Source organism: Strix uralensis, chromosome 3, assembly GCF_047716275.1.
Source record: "Strix uralensis isolate ZFMK-TIS-50842 chromosome 3, bStrUra1, whole genome shotgun sequence".
NCBI lineage: Eukaryota > Metazoa > Chordata > Aves > Strigiformes > Strigidae > Strix > Strix uralensis.
The window spans coordinates 42,233,421-42,246,794 of record NC_133974.1 but is presented as its reverse complement, the minus strand read 5'-3'; the positions used below and the strand labels follow the sequence as shown (position 1 = coordinate 42,246,794).

The following is a 13,374-nucleotide window of genomic DNA, read 5'->3' as shown; positions in this document are numbered from 1 at the left end:
CCACATTTTCTTTCTCTGCTTCGGTGGGTCAACCTTTTCCCTGACTGAACTGCCTGCTCTGCAGGATCTGTGAGTGGTATCTGTACCCCAGAACATGAGGGTGCTAATGGTGGGACCAGGTGTCCTGTTGGTCCATCTCCCCTGTAGCAGAGGGGGTGGTTTTATAATCATTTTCCCCGTTGAAAAATTCTTTCTGGCTTAGCTTCAGAAGGATTTCTGTGGAGCAGAAGTATCCATCTACACCTTTTATTAATAAGGGTTGCTGGGAGTCTCAGCCACACACCTCCTGGCGAAGCCAGTGGCAGCAAAGCAGCCAGAGCCTCACGCAGTGTTTTGCAGATTGAGAAGGCACTGCACATGTGGAGTGCACAGCACAGTAAACCCCATATCAGCTCACAACTAATTATCTGTGTATAAAAATTCCCCTGCTCGCCGTTTGCCGTTAGAGGCTCGCTGGTAAGATTTATGACTCTGGCTAAAATGAAGTACCATTTCCTTTTTCTCAGCATTACTGTGCGTGGCCTCTCTGGCTTTTCTTGTTAAACAGACTTGAGTTCACCCAACAGAGAATGTATTTTTGAAGCTCTTTCCCATCATGATTCTGCCTTTCTCTTTTTCTGTTTGTTACAACCAGTGAATATAACCCACAAAACATTTTCAAGTCTTTTGACTTTCCCCTGCTTGGTGTGAGGGTGAAGACAGAGAAGCTAAGAGGCAGCTCTTTCACATGAGGTGCAGTGTTGGCCCACTCTCAGCCCCACCACAGTTTGAGCAGGCTCATGTTAGACTCATACATCCATCAGCATGGGCTCTCTCTTCATAGTTTGATGCACAACTGTTGTATTCAGCATTTGTATGAGCTAAAGGATAATTCCTTCCCTTCCTGCTAGAGCATGGGGGACCAGCTGTGCAGCTCAGAGAAAGGCTGCATTTCTCCTGCCCTCGTGTTGCTCATGTATATCCTCATTTCACAAGCTGATGAAAATGAGACCTCTGACTGAACTTTCTGAACTGACATCGCTGACTTCACCCTGATCTGAAATCACCTGAAAATTAGTTTGTCTGATGTTGTAAGAGGGTAGGGTTTTTTTCTGAGTACAGAGAAAAAAAGGGAGCAATGTTGAGCTGCTGCCATCTCTCCCAGTCGCAGTTAGACATAGTTATTTTTGTATTAGAGCTTGGAGGAAAACCGGTGGAGATGCCAGATAAACCTTCCCAAAAAAAACATTTGTGTTAATACTTAAATATTGTTCATCTTTCACAGCATTTACTTATCTGTTTCCCACATGCTGAACCTTATGGGGAGTTTTTGTAGTTGACTGTGGCCCATTCTTTCGTTCTGTATTTTAACTGTTGTCTTGATTTGCATTTTTTAAAAGAAACTGGTAGTAAAAGTCTGACTGATAATTGTTTAACGCAGGAACATCCTTTCGGCAGGACAGGCATGTGTTCTTGTGGTGCACGTGCATTGGGGCAGGAGTCCCGGAGCACAAACCCGGTGAGCTGCATCACTTCGTGCCGCCCTGGGAAGCGTCCTTACCCAAGAGACCCAGCACTGGCTAGTCTGGTATTGTCTTCCAGTGTGCCAGGCTCAGGGACAACAATTTCATCCTCATCACTGAACCATCTTATTTTCTCCTGTTTGCATGTGTGTTAACCAAAATCTCCAGTCCTTAAGGAGAAATAAGCCAGATATCTGAATTTTCATCAGATCTGACACAAAGTATTAGGCTGTGACTTTTGCTGTGTATTGGCTTTACTGCATGGGGCATAAATATCTTGTGTGTCATTTGATAACGTTGTTGTGTGGGGGTCTTTCTCACAGCATATATTAACTTTTGTTTTACACTTAGCCATTCTTTCATGAGTCATACCACCAAGATAAAATATTTTCGATGGTGGCTTTATTTTAAGTCAAGTATATTCCAATGATAAAGTCATTCAGATTTTACATAAAAAGATTTACAAGTTCCTGTGGTGATGCTCTTGAACTACAGTCTCCCGCCTTTCCTAGCCCAGCCTGGTTGATGTGTCACAGTTAACTGCAACCAGAGGACAAAAGGGAGTGGAAAGTTCCCCCCACGCACATCCCCCAGCTCCTCTGAGGGTTTTCCGTTTAAGCCCAGTTGGTGTTGTTAAGTGTAGCTGGGGAAAATCCAGTTTGCAGACCCTGGAGCACTCCCCTGGCCAGCACAGGGCAGCAGCAACTGCCTTCCCCTTCAGTTAGTCACCGGCAGTTATCTTGCTGCTTCTCCTGATGACTTCAGTCGTGGTTTCTAGCCAGACTGATTCCTCACGTGGTTTTGCCACTATCTGAGTGAACAGCTCAATCTCATCTCCGCTGACGGTTGACACAGCTCACCCAGATAGGGACGCACCGCAGAGCCGGTCCTTGTGGTCCTGGGTGGGTACCCGCCTGCTTCTGGTCCACACCTCCCCAGTTGTGGTGGTCTTCTGCATCCCACCTCTGGGCACCGGGGAAGAAGCTGCTCTGCCCTTTGAACTCCTGGTTTTGGCTGCCCCTGGCCAAAACGGTGCACGTGAGCGCAAGCAGAAGTGATGGATAAGCATGTTCCTTCTCTTTGGAAGAACGAGGCAGGTTATTAGGAGGAAATGAAATGCACTGGTAGTGAAGCAGGCCATGCATTTTTTCTGACATAAGTATCGATATCATCTTGGGTTTAATTTACAGATTTCAGGGAGAGATCCTGCACTAGATGTCAGGAGCACTGCAAATGCCTTCTCAGCCTCAGGCAATCCTTCAAGCAGTTGCAAGCTACAAATGTTCCAATGAAGCTGTTTCAACCAGAGAGAAATATTCTTCAGCTTCACTCAGAAACACACACATTGTAAAGAAAACACATTTGCTAATCTGTGATGATATTGCACGTAACAGACTGGGATCCTTGACTTCATTGGGACTAATTTCTGCACACGTTTGTGTAAGAAGCATTGCACTCCACCAAGTGAGGCATCGCTTCAGAAAACACCAGCTCTGTTTGCACATCTGTGCTCACTTCTCCCTGCTCGCTGGTGCACAGCCTTCCTTAAATATTTTTTTCTCCTGTCCGTGTCTGTGAGTTCACCAACTCATCTTGTCATGTGTGTTCATTTTACTTAGTCCTAATTTTACGCACCCATTGTGAACATTAGTGTGTTTGCTAACCCCACTATGTATTTGTTGCTCGCCTCCCTCATTGCCCACTCAGCTTCTCAGGTTTTCTTGAGCATGATTACATGATTTTCTGTGTCTGAAACATCTTTCATCCTAACTGGAGTAATACCCAGGTACATTCATCATGTTCTTCTCAAATTGTGTTTCTTGGTTTGTTCATTGCAAACTGAAGAACTTAATAGTTTTCCTCCTCTTAAACATCAAAGCTCTTTGAAATGCACTCTCTGTGTAACAGAAGTCCAAGCTAGAAAGTATTTTCTTGAAGTAAATACTTCTTTAGCTTCGTGCTTCCTTCTGCCAGTTGTGGTGTCTGATGCATCTTCCTTTACATTTGCATTCTTCAGTGCTAACTTGAGCCACCAAGCAGTACTGGAAGCCCTCAGAAAGGGGAAAAAAAGGTAACCTGGTTCAAAAATGTACAACAGGTTGTTAAACAATGTAAGTTTAAAAAAAGCAAACTTAATGTTCAGTTTGAAGTATTGTTATTTTTCTAGCTTTCTCTGCAGCTGCGAAGGCAGATGCTTCTTTTTAAAATAAAGATAAGGTTTCCTTGCACCTGCCATGACTTCAGGAGCTGGGTCTTCAGGTTGACATGGAACAATGATTTGGTGGCCTCTCATGATCCTGTAACTGATTGCCCAGGTATGCAGGTCTGTGCTGAGAGCTGAGACCTTGATGTGAGCAAGCTTTGGAGTCGAGAGTACATCTTCCCCTGCCTAGGATCCAGCTCTTCCCATGCTGTAAACCTGGCCGGTCAACATGTTAAAATGCTGAAACTCCTCTTCAATTAGATGCACCGTTGGCTCTTCATTTTATATAAGTTCAGTTTTCCTGCATTCCTTCTAAGATTACAGCTGTAGTGACAGTTTTGCTTTTAATAATTCACCTGTTTCAGAAAGAAAATTCTTGTATCGAATGGAAAGCATGAAGAAACCCTTGTGTTGAGCGTAGGCGGAGGGTTAGGTTTCATTCTACCCTAAGCTGACCCCTGAGCAGAGAGATTCCTGCTTTCATGTTTTAGATCATGTGTAAAACCTGATGCTGGCTGGATCATCTCACGTAGGGCAAGAATATCTAGGGAACATGGGGCGAGATACAGAGTGAGACATTTGCAGAAGGGTATGAAATGTTTGGGATGCAACCTCATGCTTTCTACAGCAGTGACCATCAATCACACCTCAGAAAAGTGTGGCACTGAAAGTCTTCCTCCCCCCTCTTTTTTCTTGTTTCCCTGTTCCCCACTTCTGTTTATTCTCCTTTCCTTCTGATATGCTGTGGCAAGTGCAATTTTAGCTCAGAAAACTAACTTGTCCTTGAAAACACAGAGCCTTCCCTGGTTTTATTCCTTTGGCCATTGAGTAAGCAACAGTTATTTTTGTTCTACCAGTGATTTATGACTGAACAGATTTGGAGTTTTTATTTTTAGTTTTATAGGCAATCTAGATAATGTATATTTGTGATCATAAATATTTGGTCCTCTTACAGTCTGCCAATGAATGTTATGCTCAGTTGGAGAAAATTATATAAACTGAAGAGACACAAGTATTGTGTTCTTAGCATAGCCTCATGATTCTTTTCAAGCACCCGTATAGATAATCCTTAAAGGTAGCAGTATTTTGAGCATCTGTTGGTAAATCATCTAGGGGGATGCCATCCAGAAGAAATAACCTACTTTTTATAAGTGATCCAGTTCTCTACAAGGCTTGGAGTAAAATGCTGTAGCATCAGTGCTCAGAAAGTATTGAACTTTTTTTACCAGGAACTGCATACTTATAAAAAACAACCAAACCGCTTTCATTTGCACTGCTTTGGGTTGTTTTTTGACTTTTTTATGGAGTCAATAGACATTTCTTGAGAAACCAGAAGTTTTTACGGAAGAGTTAATTTTGCAAGTTTCAGAAAAATAATAGTAGTTTTTAAAAAAACCTAAACTTCTGGTTTTTATTTTCCTTTCCCTCACCTCTCCCTTTTTCTAACTTTAGTTTGTGGTAATTCTGCAGACACAGCCCTTGCAGTGATCCTGGGAAGATAGATACATGCCACTGCTTGTACTACTGCTGTCCCCTTCTGTTCAAAAGAAAATCGTCTTCCTTTCCGCTCCCATTTGCCAGTTTTATTCAAGTAAATAGTAGTTAGGCATTCAAATATTTTTTCCAGGAAAAGAGTAAAGCGTTGGGCACGGACAACTTGAAAGCTTCAACTTGAAAATCCCTATAACTTAAAACTAATTACTTCTCCTTCCACAAGTATTTCCTTCCCACCCTCCTCCCAACCAAGTGGGACTGCTTCCTTGATAGATGGGGGAAGCCCTTTTGGAGTCAGTGGGGACTGGCTGTTGGGTGGGATCTGGGCTGTGGGGGGAAGCCAGAGCTCGGCTGCTGGGGGGTTCAGCCCTTCTTCCAGCCCCCCAGCCCCAGCTCTGCTCTCAGCAGCCATCCCCATCCCAGAGTGCCTCCCCTCCAGGGACTGAGCCCCAAGCCCCTTGCACGGCAGTGGCAGCACGATGAGTTTGCTATGGGCACACAAACGTTTTACACCCTCTCCAATTTTCTTTTGACACGGACTAGCATGGCAGGTAGCTTTGCTTTAGGATGGATGGAGGAGTATGACACACACTGCCTTAACCGGGGGTACTGAACCACGCCAATGGTGTTTGTTCTCTGAAGCTCCCCAGAATAAAGTGGAAACAAAGGGACAAATTTGACGTTCCTAACTTAAATTCCTTGATAAAATCAAAGCGAAGCTTTGACAAAAGCCAGTATTGTTATTTAAAGTCTGTTAGATCATTCCGCTAGTTTTGTTGGGACACCTTTCTGGTGTAATGTGCAGTTTCATAGAACGACAGAATGGTTTGTGTTGAGCTTTAAAGCTCATCTAGTCCAACCGCCCTGCCCCATGGGCAAGGACACCTTCCACTAGACCAGGTTGCTCAGTGCCCCGTCCAGCCTGGCCTGGAACACTTCCAGAGATGGGGCATCCACAGCTTCTCTGGGCAACCTGTTCCAGTGGCTCACCACCCTCACAATAAAGAATTTCTTAGTATGTGTGCATAAGTATGCACATACATGTGGTATGATCTGATAGAATAACCACAGAAGCATTACTTTATCTGTTCTGTAATTCTTCTCAGGGAACTCATATGTCTGGGTGCTATACAAATGCAAGAAAAACATAGTCTTTGTTGTAAGGTGTCTACCGCTTAAAGGTAAGAGGAGGTATGTAGTGGGCATAATGTAACTGTCGTGTTTCACATAAAGACTTTCTGTGTTTAAAAAAAAAGGCCCTCAAACTGTTTTTAGAATTAGAAGGGGGGGGGGGGGGAGAAAGGAGGGGTTTTGTGAAGATTTAGTGCTTGAATATTTTAATGCCCTTATTTTACTTTGTTTTAGGTTGCTATTGACTGAGTTGCCAGAACATTGCCCTACAAAGCTGTGGAGGGCCACTTCTTAATGGATTGCTGCAGCCTCTTAATTTCTCCATTGATCCTGTTCCCTGCATCGTGAGAACATTTTAGCCAGCACAGAAACTAGAAAAGTTACATGTAAGTCATGATTCAAATTCCTTTCTATTTAAAGAAAAAAAAGAAAAACAAAAGGTCTTGGGGAGGCAAGGTGGAGGCAGTAAACATAATACTTTAGAAAAATACTGTAAAAGCTGTAATTCAACAGCAAACATTAGGTGATGAATAAATTGTTATTGAAGTAGTTACTTGCTTTTTTAACCTAAATGGTGATTGTCATTTTGAAGGCTTTTCTAAGTGTTCTGCTACTACAGTGAACCATATCGAGAAGTACTTAAAATAGCTCTCTTCACCCCATCCCCCTAACTCCACTTTGTTTTTCTCCACAACCAGGTAAGTATGTGTACACTTACCTCAGTGTGCTGTGCCAAAGCCGCACGTGCTCCACGTGAGTTTGGAGGCCATCCATTGCGAAGCAGGACTGCAGGCATCCCTGTATTTTTCCCATCATAAAGCCCATATCCTCCTCCTTTGGGGTTTCCAGAATACTTCCCTCAGAGGAGCACTGACGTTGCTTCTCCTTCCAGCGTGCTACCCCGAAAGGCTCTTTAAGCATCAGTAGTGTCTTCATTGCCACCTCCAGCTCCTTCCAGGTGGAATTAGCTGCTCCACTTGGCTGTAGGAGGGTGGAGAAAGCCATGCAGAGATCTGCTAGGGACAAAGGGAATCAAGGGGGCTGCAGACCCTTTCCTATTTCCTCAGCCTGGGTAGTAGCTCCTGGTGAGTGTTGTGTGCTTTGATTTTTCCTCCCAGGACAGGGAGTGGCTTTGGTGCTGTGCACACATTTCATCCCCCACTGTGACTAAATCCTCCTCTGAAACCTCTCATAGCATCGGCCTGGCATGGAATCGGTGGGCCATTCCAGAGAGAAGAGATTGGTTTGACCCTTTTAACTTATCAGTGGTTCTAACCCCAATTCTGGGATGGATCTGCAGGTAGAAGCAGCCTCTGGACTGTTTGAAGGATGGCATGGATGTGGTGGTCTGTGCTGTCCAGAGGGTGGGACACCCCAAAGCTGCCAAGTTTGGAAAAAGGCTTGAGCACAACTTTATTGCATTAAATTTTTAGATAAAATCAAATCTCATGGTTAGAAGGTTTTTATCTTTCAGATGGTGGTATAGAGCAGCTTGGCAAAAGGCCGCCTGAGTCAGAGATAATACAAAATTGTGGTTCACAGTGTGGTACTGTGCGTGTTCCTGCCCTTGTTCGTTCACTGCAGTAACAAATTCATACAACACAGTTTAACAATCAATCAGGACAGGACAGTGAAGCTGACCACAGCACTCATTGCTGGTCAGTTTTTCTTACTAACACCGTTTTTAATCTTAGGAACTGATTTGTAATACTGCTTCTAAGAAAACATTGTATTTTGCAACTGAAGAGTTTATATTAGAAATACACTTTCATTTGAGGTACTTTACTTGCTTATGTGACACTAAAAGTATTATTTAAAACAGGAAAAATCTATTGCAAAAGGATGGCAGGGTTTTTTAATCCACATGGAAATTAAGTTTTTAAAGAGAGGAGAAATTTTTTTCTGGTGTGATAAATATCAGCAAAAATAATAGTGAAGTAGTAGGCAATGGATAAAGGCTGTGTAGTAACAATTCACCGTCAAAGAGGCCTTACAAGGTGTTGGTTTGATTTTGTTTTCCGAAAAAGGGAGAGGGTTGCCATTTCATTGTGGGCTTGGCAATATATGGTGCAGTTATTAATCAAACCCCCGATAGCAGGAATCATCTGACTACAGGAGAATTTTGGATCTGGCTTGAAACTTGTTTCTAGTGCTTGTCTTAAGGGAAGAAAATTTGAAAATATGAGTTGTAACAGCAAGGCAGGCAGAAGCAACTCGTTCATTAGTCCTACTTAGCACCATTCCTATGAGGTTTGGAAGCCTTATTCACAATTTTTTGCAAGCTTTTCTCATGATGTTTGAAAAGCTTATCATTAGGCATCTTGCAAATTCACTATTAAAAACCCTTTCAGAGGAACCAGCTTTAAAAATGGCATCCTTCTTAGGGGACTTGAAAAAGCAGCCAAAAAATGAATGGACATAAATGGAAAAAACGTCTCTCATTCCAAAAAGTGCATAGCAAGTTTTGTCTTGCTGCTTTTTGTGCTGCACATAATCAGAAGTCTCCATTTCCAACAGTTAAATGAGGTCTGAGGGCCAAATAAGCTTGAAAACAAGTGAAAGGGTATAGGTGCCATTGTCAAATATGTACTTTCCTTACTTTTTTTTTTTCTTTTTTTTTTCTTTTTTTTTCTTCCGTTTTTCTTTTTTTTTCTATGATCATGTACTCGAGATATGCCAGACTTTTAAAACATGATGTGTGCTGTAACTCCTAGAAAACAGGAGGTTGTTGGCCAGGGTTGTGCCCGTTGTGCCTGCAGGTCCGTGCTGGCAGAGGTAGATGCGAGGGCAAGCTGCAGGCTGCTTACTTAATTTCTCAGTGTTTCCCACTGTTTGGCTTTTTTTGATAACAAACTCTGCTTGTAACAATTACCTTGTTACAGCAATTCCCACAGAAAGAAACAAACTTCCCTTTGTTAATTAGCCCTGCTGGAAAGAGCAGTTCGACAAGGTTGACCCAGCTGTAACAACTGCATTCTTCTTGCTTTTCCCAGGGTGCAGTGTATTTTGTAAACAAGTATAACCTCCCCCCTTTCCATTTATTATTTAGTTTTTATAATACTACTAGAATGCTGCTGATGTGATCTCCATAAAAATAGTATGTATTCATGTTTGAATTCAAAGCAGAAGGTATCTTCCTTGTTCTGATGGAGCAGATTGCAAAACCCTGTTATGGTGCATGTGCTGAGATTAAAAAAAACCCCACATTTCTCCAGGTCCCCTGGGAATTAATCCTGAGCAGGTTAGACCACATGTATTATAATGAGGGAGTACAGGAATTAGGGAGAAGCTGTGCTGTTCGCTGAGCTGCTCACAGTTCATTATCCCAAACGGTTGCTAATGGCAGAGTACATATGGGGTTGGGCTTGGGCGCTGGGGACGTGGCCATGCCTTGAAGCAGATGCTAGGGCAGGGCTGCTGGCATCCCAGTGGAGACGGGTGGCAATTCCTAGCAATTTCCACACTCTGTTCGTGTTTCTCGCTTTGCTTACCCCTGCGTGTTTTTCTTTAAAAGCAGCAAAAATAACATCCCAATCAATGGCATTCTGCGCCTAATAAATTGTCCTAATTTGTAGTGCTTATGCAGTGTTGAGAATTCAACAAGGACCTTTAAGTGCTTTGTTCAGGAAAATAAAAAAAGCAACCTAAAACTCAGAAACCTCTGCACACAGATTTCGTATTTGCTAGGTATGAGTTCTTCAGAATATTTCAACATTTTTTAAAAAAGATTTCTTGAAATCTGTCCTACGACCATCTGTAGGCAGATGTAAATAATGTAAAATTTTAAGATGCAGATTTTGGTGATTAAATGTCTGTCACCCGCCTACCATCACAGCTTGGGAAAAATGTATCTTTTTTAAAATCTTCACTGAAAGGTCAGGTAACTTGACTGAATTAAGAAGGAAATCAGATTTCTGAAGGCAAAGTTGCATCCTTTTGAACATTGACTTACCAAACACTCCTAACTCTTGGTACCAAACCCACTTCCCAAGCGCCATGGCTGTACCTGAGGACATGGGTGGTTTTGTCCTACTGGATTTTGATGTGACATGTGACCATGTCTGGATTTTATGATATTTCTAATATGTTTTCTTGTTGGAGTGCTGGTTTTATAGCGGAGAAGGCATTTTCTTACCCATTTTATGGTACTGGCATACCTTGTGCACCATCACATGGGGCATCTCCTGCCCCAGGGAGCTTCACGACCTCCGGTGGCATCCTGTCCTGGGCGTCGTGTTTGCAACTGCCAAAAATCATTTTCCTATGATCTAGGAGAAATCTTCTTTGCCCCTAATTAATCTGGTTAATCCTGCTGCCCCCCTGTTGAGAATGCATAAAGGCACTGACCACTGCCATCACTGCGTCGGTCCCTCAGCATGATCAGGTGCTCCTCAGCACCATCAGTGCCTCTGTACCCGAGGCAGGCTACACCCCCAGCCTGAGTGAGTGGGGACAGCTTTTGATAAGTGTTTGCTGCAAATGTAACTGTTAATTAAATAGGTTTTTGAATTTATATATACATATGTGTATATATATAAAAATAAGGTATATATATTTATATATAATAGCTCTCTCTATATCAGTATATAGTTTTTTAAAAAATTAAAATATGTATGTGGACAAATTTATTCAGTATGGTCTGAAAAGCACTGGCGTAGCTTCATGCACAGCGGCTGTGTGTGCACACGTGTGTGGGCAGTGAGGTGACATCCCTCTCTGGGTGTTTCTGACCAAACGCCCTGTGCCGGAGGCATCCCCGTCCAAGTACCCACGGCGACTGCGGTCCATATGGCCAGGACAAGCATTCTGCTTGTGTTTAGCTGTGTTTAGCTGGTACAGTGGAGGAGGACGATGGTGTTTGTTGCAGTGTAGCACACCGTATGAAACCAAATTGTTCCGGCACGTCTCCCCTTTGCTGCCATTGACCACTGGTTGGTTTGTTCATCACCCCAGCAGTGCGACAGGCTGCGTGGGCGCGTGGTGTCATTCATCTGTTTACTCGGCGTTTCCCACGTGGCTGCCGTGTTGTGGAGAGGACTTTTATTTTTCACTGTGGCAGGTGACAGCCCGTGTGCATGTGTGTGTCAACCCGAGGGACTGAGTCACAGCCCTCCCTCTGCCCGGGGCCGGTGACACTTCCCCTTACCGGGGGGGTGGGTCAGGGGACATGCCAGCCCATCTCCACAGGACAGCTTACCTGCCCACGTGTTGCCTTTTTTTTTTTTTTTTGTACAGAAAAGACTGAGAGATGGTGACGGCAAGATCAACTTTCTCTGTAACCCAAACCAGTGAAAAGTAAAATCCATCTCACCACATCAGTTTTGTTTTCACTGCTGGTTCAGCCTATCCTCTCTCCCTCTGGCAGAGCCCTGCACAGTCATTCAGCGCCCGGCTTGGGGGTGGTGTGGTTGTTAGCTCAGTGGTGTATGACCTATTTATTTTCATAATACTTAGATACCCACTCTTCTGCTGTGTTCAGCACACGGGTCCTACAACCTAAATCCATGCCAGAAAAGCACACACCTGATTTCAGCAGTGTGCACAGAGAGCAGCCGACTGTGCACTCGGCTTGCCAGGAGCTGCGGGAAGGCGATGGGCTATTGGGTCTAGCTGGCAATTAACGAGCAAGTGCAGGTGAAGGTACATTTTTCTGGAGCTGTCACTTCATCATAGATTATTTTGTTAAGTATTGATTGCTAGCTTACGGGACGTGTTTCCTGTTATGATTTGCAAAGAGTTGAGAAGTAAAAGTGTTGTAGTAGATGCTTTCCTGGCTATAATCACTTGCAGTTTTAGAGACGGCAAGGTAATTAATGACATGAGATTGTTCACTCTTCTCCCCATCCCCAGATGTGGCATCAGCTATACTCTTGTTGAGTCTGGTCTTAAGACAGACCTTTTTTCTTTATTTCTTTTTTACTCAGCTAATTGAGTTAGCTTTCTGCGGTTTTCAGATGATAATTAGGTTCATGCTTGTGTTGCTTTTGGTAAATGGAAAGAATCAGGCATAGGACAGGCAGGAGAGTAAACTGGCATCGTGGACAACTTGGGAGTTTTAGGTATAATATTAAAGAGTAATTTGCAAAGCGACTTGAAGTTGATTTAAACACAATGAAATCATCCTTGACAGCAATTTGTTTGAAGTTCTTGTACTATTATGAGTGTAAAGGGATTTTTTTTTTAATTGCTGGTGTCTGGGTAGAGTATTCAGCATAATTTCTCACAGGTAAGTGAAGCGTTAACTCCTTGTACCTCAGTAGTTTGGGCAGTGGGGGGAGAAACTGAGAGTTAGGGAGAGACACCTCCTCCATTTCATCATTTTAAAATCGGACAGTGGTCAGCAAAGTTAGAGAAGGACTCTACCAGGTAACCGAGAGAAAACAGTTAATCAAATGTATGAAAATCCAGCAGGAAACTGGACAGTAGATACGCACTGCATGCAAATATCTGTCCTTGATGTTTAAAAGAATATAATGGCACTCTAAATACAAACTGGAAAAAAAGTAACAGCAATTAGCTAGTTTGCATCCCCTGTTCAGATGAGCTGGGGTTTTTGCATTTATATACTTTTGCTGTAGGTGTTGGAAGTGTGGGTGGCCATGAAAAAGCGGTGGTTACAATAAGATTTTCCATTTATTGCCCTTTGTGTACAACTAAAAATAAGATTCAAATGCTTCAGCATTTGTAGAGCAAGCATAATCCTTCTCTTAGCTCTGATGACTGGCTCGCCTGCAGCTTTGGCTCTGTCTGGTGAGTCCTAGGCTTAAATGATTGTAAATGGGTCTGTGTTGGAAGGAGAGGCAGTTTACTTGCGGTGTGGTCTAGCTATGTTAATTCATCAACTTCTTATTTAAGAAAAAAAAAGGAGTTAGGCTTAGTGCATAAGTAAGAGGTGGTGATGAAAGAATTTTGGAAGCAGAATTGTTCTGCTCTCTGGAAAAAGCAGCTTTGGAGAGAACTGAAAGATCTTTAAAATCAGCCCTCCAAAGCTTCACTGGTGTAACTTGAACTGTTGATCCAGAACTTCATCTTTTGGCAAAGAAA

General features: G+C 43.1%; 1 protein-coding gene across 5 annotated transcripts in view; it reads left to right on the top strand.

Annotated features, from left to right (window-relative positions):
- Positions 1 to 13,374, top strand: part of BACH2 (BTB domain and CNC homolog 2) — a 193,751-nt gene that overhangs the window by 100,797 nt on the left and 79,580 nt on the right. For all 5 annotated transcript variants that reach the window (XM_074862085.1, XM_074862081.1, XM_074862084.1 and 2 more), the window contains one exon: positions 6,565 to 6,716. The gene's annotated coding sequence lies outside the window, so the exon portion shown is untranslated. The remainder of the gene's footprint in view (positions 1 to 6,564; positions 6,717 to 13,374) is intronic.